Source organism: Nannobrachium achirus (assembly GCF_963921795.1).
Source record: "Nannobrachium achirus genome assembly, chromosome: 21".
Lineage (NCBI taxonomy): Eukaryota > Metazoa > Chordata > Actinopteri > Myctophiformes > Myctophidae > Nannobrachium > Nannobrachium achirus.
The window spans coordinates 12,054,584-12,066,999 of record NC_137828.1 but is presented as its reverse complement, the minus strand read 5'-3'; positions in this window follow the sequence as shown (position 1 = coordinate 12,066,999).

The window sequence follows — 12,416 nt, the reverse complement described above, 5'->3', positions numbered from 1 at the left end:
CCTATTTATTCGCTGCCACCCATTAAAATGTGTTTTGCGACCACTGATATAGGGGGGGGGTCCTTGAAATGAAAAGGGTCTGAGTCGAGAACCACTGCAGCAGTTCATTGATTCATTCATAACTCAGTCAATGGAGAGGAGAGGAGAGGGGGAGTCACAGAGAACAAGGGGCTGGAGGCGGAGTTAACAACCTCTGTCTCCTCTCTCTCTCTCAGCTAACTGCTTCAAGTTCACAAGGCGTGGGTGAGGGAGGACAGCGGAGGTTTCACTTCACGGAGTTCTGCTCGTCGGGAATGAAGCGGCAACAAGGATCCTGTTGGAGCCTGGCTCCTCCACTCTGTCCCAGCGAGCAGCCAGCAGACCACTTCTAAAGAGAAGCATCTGCTCCTTCACCGCGAGGAAAACTGGACTTAGAAGCCCGTTGTATTTTATCTACCAGCTGAAAGGGAACAAAGTTGAAGCCAAAGGTGTCCTTTAAAAGGAACAATACTCAGCAGAGATGAGAGTGATCTTTTCCACCAGTTGGATCTTTCAAGGATGGATAACTTACCTCACGCTCGGCTTTTGCGCACAGGTAAATTTGCATTCCATTATTAGGCCAATCTATTGTTGCCTAATTATTAATTTGTTTCACACTTTATAATGCCATAAAGTTTCAAACAACAAAAATAAATGGTTTGTGACATAATTTAACGTATAGTCTAGTCACAACTGTTGTTTCGTTTATTTATTTGAACACATGTGCATGACAGATGATTGATTGGATTGATTGATTGATTGATTGATTGATTGATTGATTGATTGATTGACTGACTGACTGAATACTTTATAAGAATATGAAAAGCATGGCACAGGACAGCAACAGTTCAGATACAAGGTCTACTAATAGGATCAGATGTAAACCCAATAAAGCACAATGGCTTGTTTACATTGGGTTCCTTTCAATGCATAGAGAAAGTAAGAATGTCATGTGTGTGCCATACATGAGCATGTCCTGTGTGTGACATGATGATGAACATTACATGTGTCAGTCAGTCCTCGGCTCCAGCTGGATGTCAGCAGAGGCGTCAATTGGGTATGGCAAGCTATGGCAGCTGCCATACCTTGAAAGGCTTGGCTACAGGGGAAAATAATAAAATGTACTGTAATCGTGCCTGGTGCTAAGGTACAGCAACATGACTGGTGTCTTGCACGCGCGCCCTCAGTCATGTTGCCATACCTTAGCTTTTTCTGAACTGACGCCGCTGGATGTCAGCACATCATTTGATCAGCATGAGCTGCATGGTGAAAACCAGCAGAATGAGTGTGTGTAGGATGTTTACAGCCAGCCTCTCTAACTGGAAACACTTGTGTTTGGGTCCAGTCAGCGCGCTGACCGCAGGAGCCTCACAGCTGGAGGCTTAAAGCTCTCTATATGGCACTGGTTCTCAAACTTTCAAATTTCAAGGTCCATGGTTAGGGTCCATTTGGTTCCATTTGTACACGGTCAGAGTGACAGACTTGTATGGGTCAATTTAGACCCCCCTAAAGGAACCCACAGAGTCCCTGGAATCCACTTTGAAAACCCACTGCTCTATGGCAGTGTTTCTCAAACTTTTTCATGTCGAGGACCCCCAAATTGACACTTAAGTAGCCCGCAGACACCCATTTGAAAAGATATGCCAGGGACCCCTGTAAGAGAAGATTCTTACGGCTCTATAGCAGTGATTCTCAAACATATTGATTTCAATGACCCCCAGTTTGGATCCCCCCAGTTTCATGCATTAGGCCCCATTTAATGGCATTTCTATCTCTTAGCCCCCAATTTATGTTCATAGTAAAATCAATGTTAATTTAACTCAGAGAGTGTACAAATGGACCGTGAGGGTCCATTTGGTTCCATTTGTGCACTCTGAGTTACAGACCCATAAGGGTCCATTTGGTTCCTAACTATCATATTGCTGGGGTCCCCCTGGAACAACTCTCAAGGAACCCTGGGGGTCCCCAGACCACACTTTGAGAACCATCGTTTTGTGGTTCTATGGGGTCCCAGGCACAAAATATTGTTACATGGTCTTCCCAGGATTAGTTTGGCCTTATGCCTTATTTAAAAAATAGTGAAGCTAGCCTATTAGTGATGTGTTTTGTGTTGTGAACTTGTAAATCTGGTATTATTTTATTTTTTATTTTATTTTTTAAAGAACGGAAAATGAATATGGTAGCCTAATGTGAACTTAGGCATATGGTATGCCTACATAGCCTAATGTGAACTTATGCATGGTATGCCTACATAGCCTAATGTGAACTTATCCATATGGTATGCCTACTGTACATAGCCTAATGTGAACTTATCCATATGGTATGCCTACTGTACATAGCCTAATGTGAACTTATCTACCGGTAGATCTGCTATTCCCGGTGTGCGACACCGGCTTTCTATTGTGTGCTCTGTATACAGTACATAGTGCACATAATAGAAAGCCCTCATACTGTAGCCTATGGGAGGCAGACCGACCGACCGCCTATAGCTGGAAATCCATCCTAACCTCAGCAGCTCAGAAATATGGAAATGAGGAAATAAATGTGAATGAGTGTCTTCAGGGCGTGTTGTTGTCGTCCACGCTGGCATTGTTTAGTCCCAGGACGTAATTGTGTGCAGGTGGGTCGTCCATAAGATGTGGTTGTGGTGGTGGGACTGCTGGGCACCGCTTAGCTCTGTGTGTTTGGGCTCTCACATGGATGGGAAGCCAAGCAAAGCCAGCATCATCACTGTTATCATTATTATTACTACTACTACTACGGCGGCTTTACGACTGGAACAAGCGCTTTCTCTTCCCTGTAAGCCCCCCCTGTCTCTGTTTATCCATTCCAAATGTGTTGTAAAAGAGTGCAAGCTCTTGTTGATTGTAAAATCTAATATCGTTTTGTTAATGAGGGGAAGTGGAAAGCACATTGACCCTCTCAGAGCTTTTTAGACTTTTTTTCATGTGTCGGACACCACAATGGACTTTCATTTGGCCTTGTTTCATTAGACCCCCATTTAAAATTATTCTGCCCTAGGGACCCTGATATGGAAACATGTTATTATTATTATAATTCTTTTATGAAATTATCTATAGTAGTCATAATAGTACATGGGAAATAAGGGTAATATTGAAACAATGTTAGAATAGGCACTCTTAAAATGTAAGAATTTAACTAGTGCATGTACTTCTCATTTGGCTGGGGACCCCCGGAACCCCCCCGATGCCCACTAGGGCCCCCCCGGAGCCCACTTTGAGAACCACCACTACGTTATGCGGTAAAACAAGGCATGTCTGCTTGAAAACAGGACATAACATCTTGTCGTCTCTGTATTGCATTGTTAAATGAGAAGGCAAACAGAGTTCCACGGTTTTACCATTTCAGACTGACTCACATTCTCCCCAAAGTAAGTAGGTAGAAATCCCCTCCAGCTTGACGACCATTGATTCCACACACAGTTCCATTCCAAGTGGATTTCAAACCGCCGGTGCAGTATTGAGCAACTGGGCTGCATGCGGGATGATTTGCAGATGTCTTCCCAAACTCAAAATACTAAACGCTATGAAGTAGGACTGCAGGAAGCTTCCTCCACCCACCCACACTAATCCCATAACTCCCATTGGTCCGCTGCCTGCTACTACTCTGTCTGTCTGTCCATCCTGGTGTCAGTCAAGACTAAGAGTCAATGTCATCCAGCCGTCTTTGCAGACGTCATCCGTCTAACCGGCTCTCTCACCTTCCTTCGTCTCCTTCGTCTCCTTCGTCTCCTTCGTCTCCCCATCCATCCATCCATCCATCCATCCATCCATCCAGGCCAATGTGTCAGTCTGTCCATCCGTCCGCCCTGCCACATAAACAACTGGTTCCCAAACATTTGCATGTCAATTGACCCCCCCAAATTGATCATGCATTTGGCCACTGACCCCCATCTGAACAGATTCTGTGCCAGGGACCCACTTAAGAGAAGTTTTGTGTCGATACAAATTTTCTAAAACCTTTAAACATTTTCACAAATATTCTTTCTTTCTTTTTTGTTCTTCAAAATAACCCAAAGTATAGCATATAGGGTTAAAGTGGTTCAACTGAATTTAATGCTACAGCATACAGTATTGACAAATTTTGCTTGGAACCCCTTCAATGACCCCTGAGGGTCCCCGGACCCCACATAGAGCACCAGTGTCATCACAAACGACCCTCACAGTTGTGTGTATACACAGTAGTTCAGGGCTGACTGTGTGAGTGTGCAGACTGCACGCACGCATGCACACACACACACACGCGCGCGCGCAGGTGTGCAGGTTCTAACCTGATCTCTCTCTGCAGGATAACGCACACTCCCCTGGAATAAGAGAGAGCAGAGGGAAGAATACACGGCTTAACAGCCCTAACAGGCTAACACCCCTGGATAAAGATCTGCCTAGCCTTAAACACATGTGCAAGAAACCATTAGCCCCCAGCCATGGTTGGGAAACGGCTGCAACGGATGCTTGTTGCATTTCATCACTGTCGGGCAGAAACCTTGTATCTCCATGTTTCAAATGTGTTAGTTTTTTACCCCCGTAAATTAAAGCCCTGCTTCATCATACAAAAGTGTCGCACAAAAGTAATGAAAATAGCAGATCTACAAGCAGTGCGGTGCGAGCCGGTGTGTGCTTGTAGATCTGCTATTTTCACGGTTTTGGACATACAAGGTTTCCACCCGACAACAATGATTTACTCTATGTCTGTCCCTACCGTAACACTGCTCTTCTCTCTCTAAGCCTGAACATTTTGCAAGATTTATTTTTGTTTGTTTGTTTTTTGTTTTGAAGGAAGGAATGATGCAATGTGATATTTTGGGTATCAATTGTGTCATTATTGCCAAAAAGCCCCCCCCCCCTTTTAATAATAATAAAAAGGGATCCAGATATGTCTCTAAAAGCTTGTTACCAACCTTGTAGAGCAGCTATTTCCGCTATATATATTTGTCATACAGTGTATGCCAAAGTGTACATACATGGCTTATATATATGGTTCTCAAAGTGCAGTCTGTGAACCCCAGGGGGTCCTTGAGGGTGTTCCAGGAGGTCCCCAGCAAAAGGTTGGTAACTCTGAGAGTGTACGTAGAACCAATAAGTGGACCAGATTTGTACACTCTCAGGGTTAGGTGGTTTCCGCTGCCTAATGCACAGTAAACTGCATAGTAAAATGAGAAAGTTTTATAATCACTGCAGCAGCAATGTAAACAATCTATTCATTCACCAACACTGGTTGGTGTGAGACAGGAGGACCTACTGTTACATGCAAGTCATTTTTAACAGCTTTATGGACAGATGAATCAGAGAGGCAGCGCAGCCAGACAAAGAAGTGATTGTTGTGCAATAGTTTTCCTTTTTACAGCGCGTTATCATTAACCCCTGGGCTTATAACGCCCAGGGGACTGACTGCTGAGGACAGTGGCGTCAGTTAGGCAAAAGCTAAGGTATGGCAACATGACTGGTGTCTTGCACGCGCACAAAGGCACGCACGCAAAGGCATGCGCGCGAAGACACCAGTCATGTTGCCATACCTTAGCAACAGGCATGAGGAATTTATTTTAATAAGTACATTAAATGTTTTCCCCTGTAGCCAAGGTATGGCAGCTGCCAATGCCATACCTTGCCATACCCAATTAAAACCTCTGGCTGAGGACGGCTGTTGGCTCACACTCTGTGGCAGTTATTATGCAAATCCTCTACCTGTGTGTGTGTGTGTGTGTGTGTGTGTGTGTGTGTGTGTGTGTGTGTGTGTGCGTGCGTGCGTGCGTGCGTGCGTGCGTGCGTGCGTGCGTGCGTGCGTGCGTGCGTGCGTGCGTGCGTGCGTGCGTGCGTGCGCGCCTGTGTGTGCGTGCGTGCGTGCGCGCCTGTGTGTGTGCGTGCGTGCGTGCGCGCCTGTGTGTGTGTGTGTAAAAGTGTGTGTGTGTGTGTGTGACTGACTGTATGGAATTCACACGGTAAAAGTTCCTTAGTATTAATTTAACCCGGAGCGTGTTTTACTTGGGTGTAATTCTCTGTCATGCTCTGTTGTATAACATGGAGCCGCAAAACCGCTGTTAAATATGTAAAAAAGGAGAGAGAAAAAAGTTGACAGTCAAAGATGACAGTCAAAGGTTGAAACAGTGTGTGTGTGAGGGAGGGGAGGGGGAGGGGGTACATGCACAAACTCTGGATCTTTGCCTCTCTCTCTCTCTCTCTCATCTTTTCACCTGCTCCATGTCAACCCCCCCCCCCCCCCCCCCCCCCTCTCTCTTACATACACTTAACACAGACTTGGTTCTCAAGCATTTTCGTGCCAAGAACCCCCAAATTGACATCTGAAGATGTTTTTACCCATAGCAGAATGTAAAACTTTTCCAAATTATTATTATTGTTTCCCCCCTCTCCAAATGTAGCTAATCTACAAGCTCACAACAGATGTGATATGTTGTGGCCTTGTGGGCTTGAAATTCAGCTACCGTATCTTTGAATAGCTGAAGTGTAAAATAGAGATATAAAGTTTTAAACTGATTTATTAACTAATTTTGCTGGGGACCCCCTCATGGACCCCTGGGTGTCCATGTATTTTTTTTTAATATAATTTGGCTTAACACTTAACAGATAGACAGTCTCACTCAAAGTTTGTTAACGTTTTATCATTAAACATAACCATATATATATTTTTCCATTTTCCACTTTTTCTCGTGTAGTACCTCCACATACCTCTAGGAGTACCTGTACCCCCCATTTGAGAACCAAAGACACTAACATCAACCTAAGTCTTACCATATAGCAGAGGCCATACGGTAGATAAAGTTAGCGTTGAGGTCAGATGTTCTGTCCTGAAGTGCATCGTAAGCTGTAATCACCCAGGGTGGATCACTGCTTCCCTTCTTCCTTCCCTATATATTTAGTGAGTGAAAGCATATTGCCTCTCATAATTACAACCCAATGTTGAGATGTGGTGGTAACATAAATACGATAGGCTGCATTCCTCTGGTTTCCTGTGCCCTCTGTCCTAGATGTGTGCACATGAGGTCTCCTCCGCTGGCTCACAGCTGTCTTCACAACTTGTCTTTTTTGCCCCCACGTGATTATATCTGCTCCTCTGTGCGTCTGCATTCATCCATCCATCCATACATAGACTTTAAAGGAGAACTTCACACATTTGCAACCATCATATAATATCATATAATCGATCCTGACTTGTGCTCATTACAAGATGGCATAATTTACTTACTTTTGTCTCAGAGGAGGTCTTGTGGGCAGTTCAGAAATCTGGATACCACAGTGACATCATCGATGGGGACTCCAAGCTAATTGAAACTATACAGCCTTTCACTTACTGGAAAGTTAGCACGCTGAAATAGAAGCCATTGTTCTTGCATTAATAAGAGGTTGAAATATGGTTTGAATTTACCAAACTTGCCTACCTAGTCCGATGATCGCTGGTAAGCAGATTTCTGAACTGTCACAGTCCTGACACGGTACAGTAGACAGAAATGATGTCTTATAAATTAGCATCAGTGAGGACCAGTTATACGAACAGTGGTTGAAAATGGGTCGAAGTGCTCCTTTAACACAATCACGATTCCAAATTGCCATGGTGGGCTCTTTGTTTTATCCGCAATTATCGCTTTACTATGACCTTTTTTTCACGCTGGGAAAGCAGAACACCCTCGCAAGTATGGGAACCTTTTCGTGAGCATTCCTTTAAAACGGCAACACAGGGACCCACATGTTGCTGATTAGCGCTTGCGGTGCGGAGGCTATGAGCGCTGTGCGTCGTTAGCAATGCGGTCACAGCTTAAAAACAATGAGCGACTGACTGATGTGTGAGAAGCTCAATGGCGGTAATTAAACACTCACTGGCACTGCATGGAGCGCTGCTGGCGCCTGAGGCCATCCAGACTCTGAGACTAAACACCAACTGCATCGGGCGTGCGACACCAACAAAGCAACTGAGAGAGGGAGAGAGAGAGAGAGAGAGAGAGAGAGAGAGAGAAGTGAGAGGGAGTGAGGTTGATCAGTGGGTCTCTTCTCAAAGTGGGCTCCAGGGACCCCCAAAAGGTCCTTGAGGGAGTTTCAGGGGGTCCTCAGCAAGATGAGTTGATGTATTATGAAAATCAGTTGAACCACTTAAACGCTTTGTACTTGGACGACAAGTTGTGAGGCTGTGAGACATGTGTTCTGAAAGATTTGGATGAAATGTTGAAGAATTGTGGAAGCATTTCGTCGTTGTCGGGTGGAAACCTTGTATGTCCAAGACCGTTTGTTTTGTATTTATCATTTTAAAGATGTAGCTAGTGAAAATAGCAGATCTACAAGCACAAAACGCCTCGTTGTGTGCTTGTAGATCGGCTGTTCACTACTTTTGTGCGACAGCCTTGTATGATGAAGCAGGGCTTTACTTGGTGAAAAAAACGTACAAACTTGAAACTTGGAGATACGAGTTTCTGCACGACAGTGACGATTTGGAATAATGTTGAAAACATTTTAACAATACAAATCTTCTCCGATAATGGGGGTCCCGGGCCACTGAAAGTTGTCCCCTCAAGGGGGTCCCCGGACCCCTCTTTGAGAACCACTGCCCTATAGTCACTATATCTGTCCGTCTTGGTGTCCTTTCATAGCGGTCAGCGTGTTGCTCATGCTCAGAGGAGAGACGTGATTCAACTCAGCTGACCCACATGCGTCTGTCTCTACAAACACCAGGCCTGGTCTATCTTTGTCTAACGGGCCGCTCTCCTCACAGCGAGCATTCTAACCATAAAGATAACTGCATCCTTTGTTATAGCTGTGGTGTGAAGTTCTGTGAACTGCCATCTGCTTTATTTTTACCATATCTTTATAGTTATAGTTATAGTGCTTGCTTAGTGTGTGTGTGTGTGTGTGTGTGTGTGTGTGTGTGTGTGTGTGTGTGTGTGTGTGTGTGTGTGTGTGTGTGTGTGTGTGTGTGTGTGTGTGTGTGTGTGTGTGTGTTTATAGAAAATAGCTTCTCTACCAGGCTGGTAACAAGCTTTTAGAGAGAACCAAGGAGGTTCATAGTCAGACATCTTGGTGGCGCTGGTGCATATAATGTAGGATGTTTTTTCTACATTTAAATATCTTGGAGGGAGAAAGAGGCTATGTGGCTATGGCCTATTTTCTAACACAACATTCACATTCTCTAATTCAGCAACTTGGCTTGTTGGTCATCCGCCCGCCAGTTGGCGGTGGTTTGAGTGTGTGTGTGTGTGTGTGTGTGTGTGTGTGTGTGTGTGTGTGTGTGTGTGTGTGTGTGTGTGTGTGTGTGTGTGTGTGTGTGTGCGTGCGTGCATGCGTGCATGTGCGTGCGTGCATGTGCTTTTTTTTTTTTTACGTGCGTGCATGTTTCACACTAACCCCTAGTGTTTCAGTATTCACCAGTGTTTGCAGTGTAACAGCCTTCTAGCGGAGACCACCTATATGGTATTGGTATTCAAACGTTATTTACAAGGACTTGGAGTGCTGTGCGTAAAGCGGCCACTGTTAGAGTCTGGTTCACCATCTTGGAGGAGTTCCTCTGCTATGTGCTTCTGAGAGATGGAAAGTAGCAGTGGTGGAAAGTACATCTACTTAAGTACAATTTTGAGGAATTTGTACTTTACTTGAGTATTTCCATTTTCCACTACATCTCGGATCCAAATATTGTACTTTTACTCCACTACATTTATTTGAACACTTTAGTTACTAGAGTAGTTACTTTGCACATATAAATTATTATATTATAAAACATACATAAACCACTTTAGCCTTATTTTATACGGTGGCTATTTGAAAAGAAGCTCACAATGCATCGCATCTGCTATTTTCACTTTTTGTATTTTAAGTATATTTTGACACTGTCATACTTTTACTCAAGTACATTTTGAATTCCAGACTTTTACTTGTAAGGGTGCCCTCACACCAAAATACCTATGAGAGTGGAATCCGCGTTCCGCCAATGCATTTCAATGAGAGTGAAGCGGTTTCATGCCAGCAGAGGATTTCTGAAAAAAACGCTCCCTTCTCATTGAAATGCATTGGCGGAACGCGGATTCCACTCTCATAGGTATTTTGGTGTGAGGGCACCCTAACAGTGTATTTGTATAATGCAGTATTGATACTTTTACTTCAATAAAAAAGTACGTTTTCCACCACTGGAGATGGAAAGTGTTCCTGGGTAAATAATTTGGGAATGTTAACAACCACTTTCCCTCATTACACACTCATTTCTCCACTTTATGACCTTTTGTGATTGTGAGAAACAAACTGTTGACAATGCCGCAAATATGATATAATAGTTATTATGCACTATAATAGTTTCTTTTTTTATGGTCAACTGAACTGCCAACTCCTGTGGCAAATGTATGAATAGTAAATACTTTCAACCTGGCGTCCATATTTTGGGCATCAAAAATAGCTAAACAAACTACACACTTCTCTTCAAGGTTAAATAAAAAATTTGAATGGGTGTAGCCTGGATGGTTAATTCCTCATTAGTGATGGAGCTTGTTCTTGCTTATGTTGCCAAGGACTTCCAACTTAAACAAAACGTAAAAGGTCTTATTTGGGATGTTCCTTTTTGGGCAGGATGTTTAACCGGCCTGTGCTGCACTGCATATGTTTGTGTTGTGTCTGTAGGCCTGCTTGTCATGTTACTCATGTTTGTCTAAATAAATGATTCAATCAATCAATCAATCTATCCTCTATAGACTCAAACCTCGTCGAAAATAGAAGATCTACAAGCTCTCAATGTTGAGAGCTTGTAGCTCGGCTATTTGCACCAAATGTTCCCTCCAGAATAGGGAGATGCTAGGGTTCAAGTGGTTCATGTAAAATATAAGAAAAGGTCCTGTCACACAAAGATTTGGTGACACATGTCACCCACCTGCAGTAACTGGGGTCCATTTAGAAACTTATCTTTTTCATCTATCACTTAATAACTCTATCACTTAATTACACTTTTTACTTGTTTTATTTTATGCCTGTTTTATATGTGTTTGTTCATTGTTTGCTTCTTATGTTTTTATTCTGTGAAGCATTTTGAGTAGCATTTTGTACGATAAATACATTATTATTGTTATATTTCAGATGAGCCTCTCCAAATCCCTCCAATGTGGCAAAAACCAGTACTTGAAAGACTCGAAATGTTGTGAAAAGTGTGGACCAGGTGAATAGCGTACGCACGCACACGCACACACGCACGCACGCACGCACGCGCACGCACGCACGCACGCACGCACGCACGCACGCACGCACGCACGCACACACACACACACACACACACACACACACACACACACACACAGGACTCTTAGTACCTTTACATTTTACAATTTAGGCATTTAGCAGACACTCTTAATCCAGAGTGATTTGCATTAAGCAAGGACAACAGAAGGTAATACATCAAATCTATCAGATAAACCACCAAACTCACTCACTCACTCACACACTCACACACTCACGCTCTAACGCTCACGCTTATCTACGTTTATCTATTCACTCGCTTCAGCAACTGATCCCAAAGTTCACATGGTATTGGCCATTAGCATTATACCAACGGTGACGGAGCCCGAATTTCATTTCTCCCAAATTAAAGCTGTTTATTAGCGTTTTCTTAGCCTGTTGTCAGGGTTACGGTCCGTTCCTCCAGGCCATGGGATCTGTAGCCCCACACACACACCCCTCTCTCTCACAGTTAGGAATGTGCATTCTCTCTCTCTCTCTCTCTCTCTCTCTCTCTCTCTCTCTCTCTCTCTCTCTCTCTCTCTCTCTCTCGCGCGCTTTTACCAGGTGCGTTTGATGTGTGTCTCATCTTCCAACGGGTATGAAAAAACTATGTGGAGCAAGCGCATTCATACTTCTATTCACCTAAAAATGATTTTAAATTATTTGTATCCATCATAAATATACACTCCTCCATGAGCTGCTCCTTACATTATGATGCTCCCACATATTCTCACGCACGCACCAGCTACAGTAACTTTCCCCACAACCCACACTCTGCACATATTTTGGAGCACATATCTTCGAACGGGTAAGGTCTAGTGCATATAAATAGTAATATAAAAACATAGGTAGGCCAAGAGCCTATCATCACTCTAACAGTAGAATAACGCCTTATTTACACAGGAACCACTTCATGTATCTCATATAACATTGAAAGACAGACAGTACTTTACGTAGGATAACATCAATTACAAAAGCAGAAAAAGGGGAGAGTGTAGTGCCTCTGCCTCAGTAAACTAGGATCACTTAGCATCAGTCTAAACAATTACACTGTCAAGATAATAGTCGGTGCATTGAAACTAGATACCAAGTAAACAATGAACCTACAGTAGCATCTGTCTAATAACTTGCTATCTAAATAAAATGTTAACATTATGGTCAAGTCTACAGTAAGTAAAAAAATAAAAA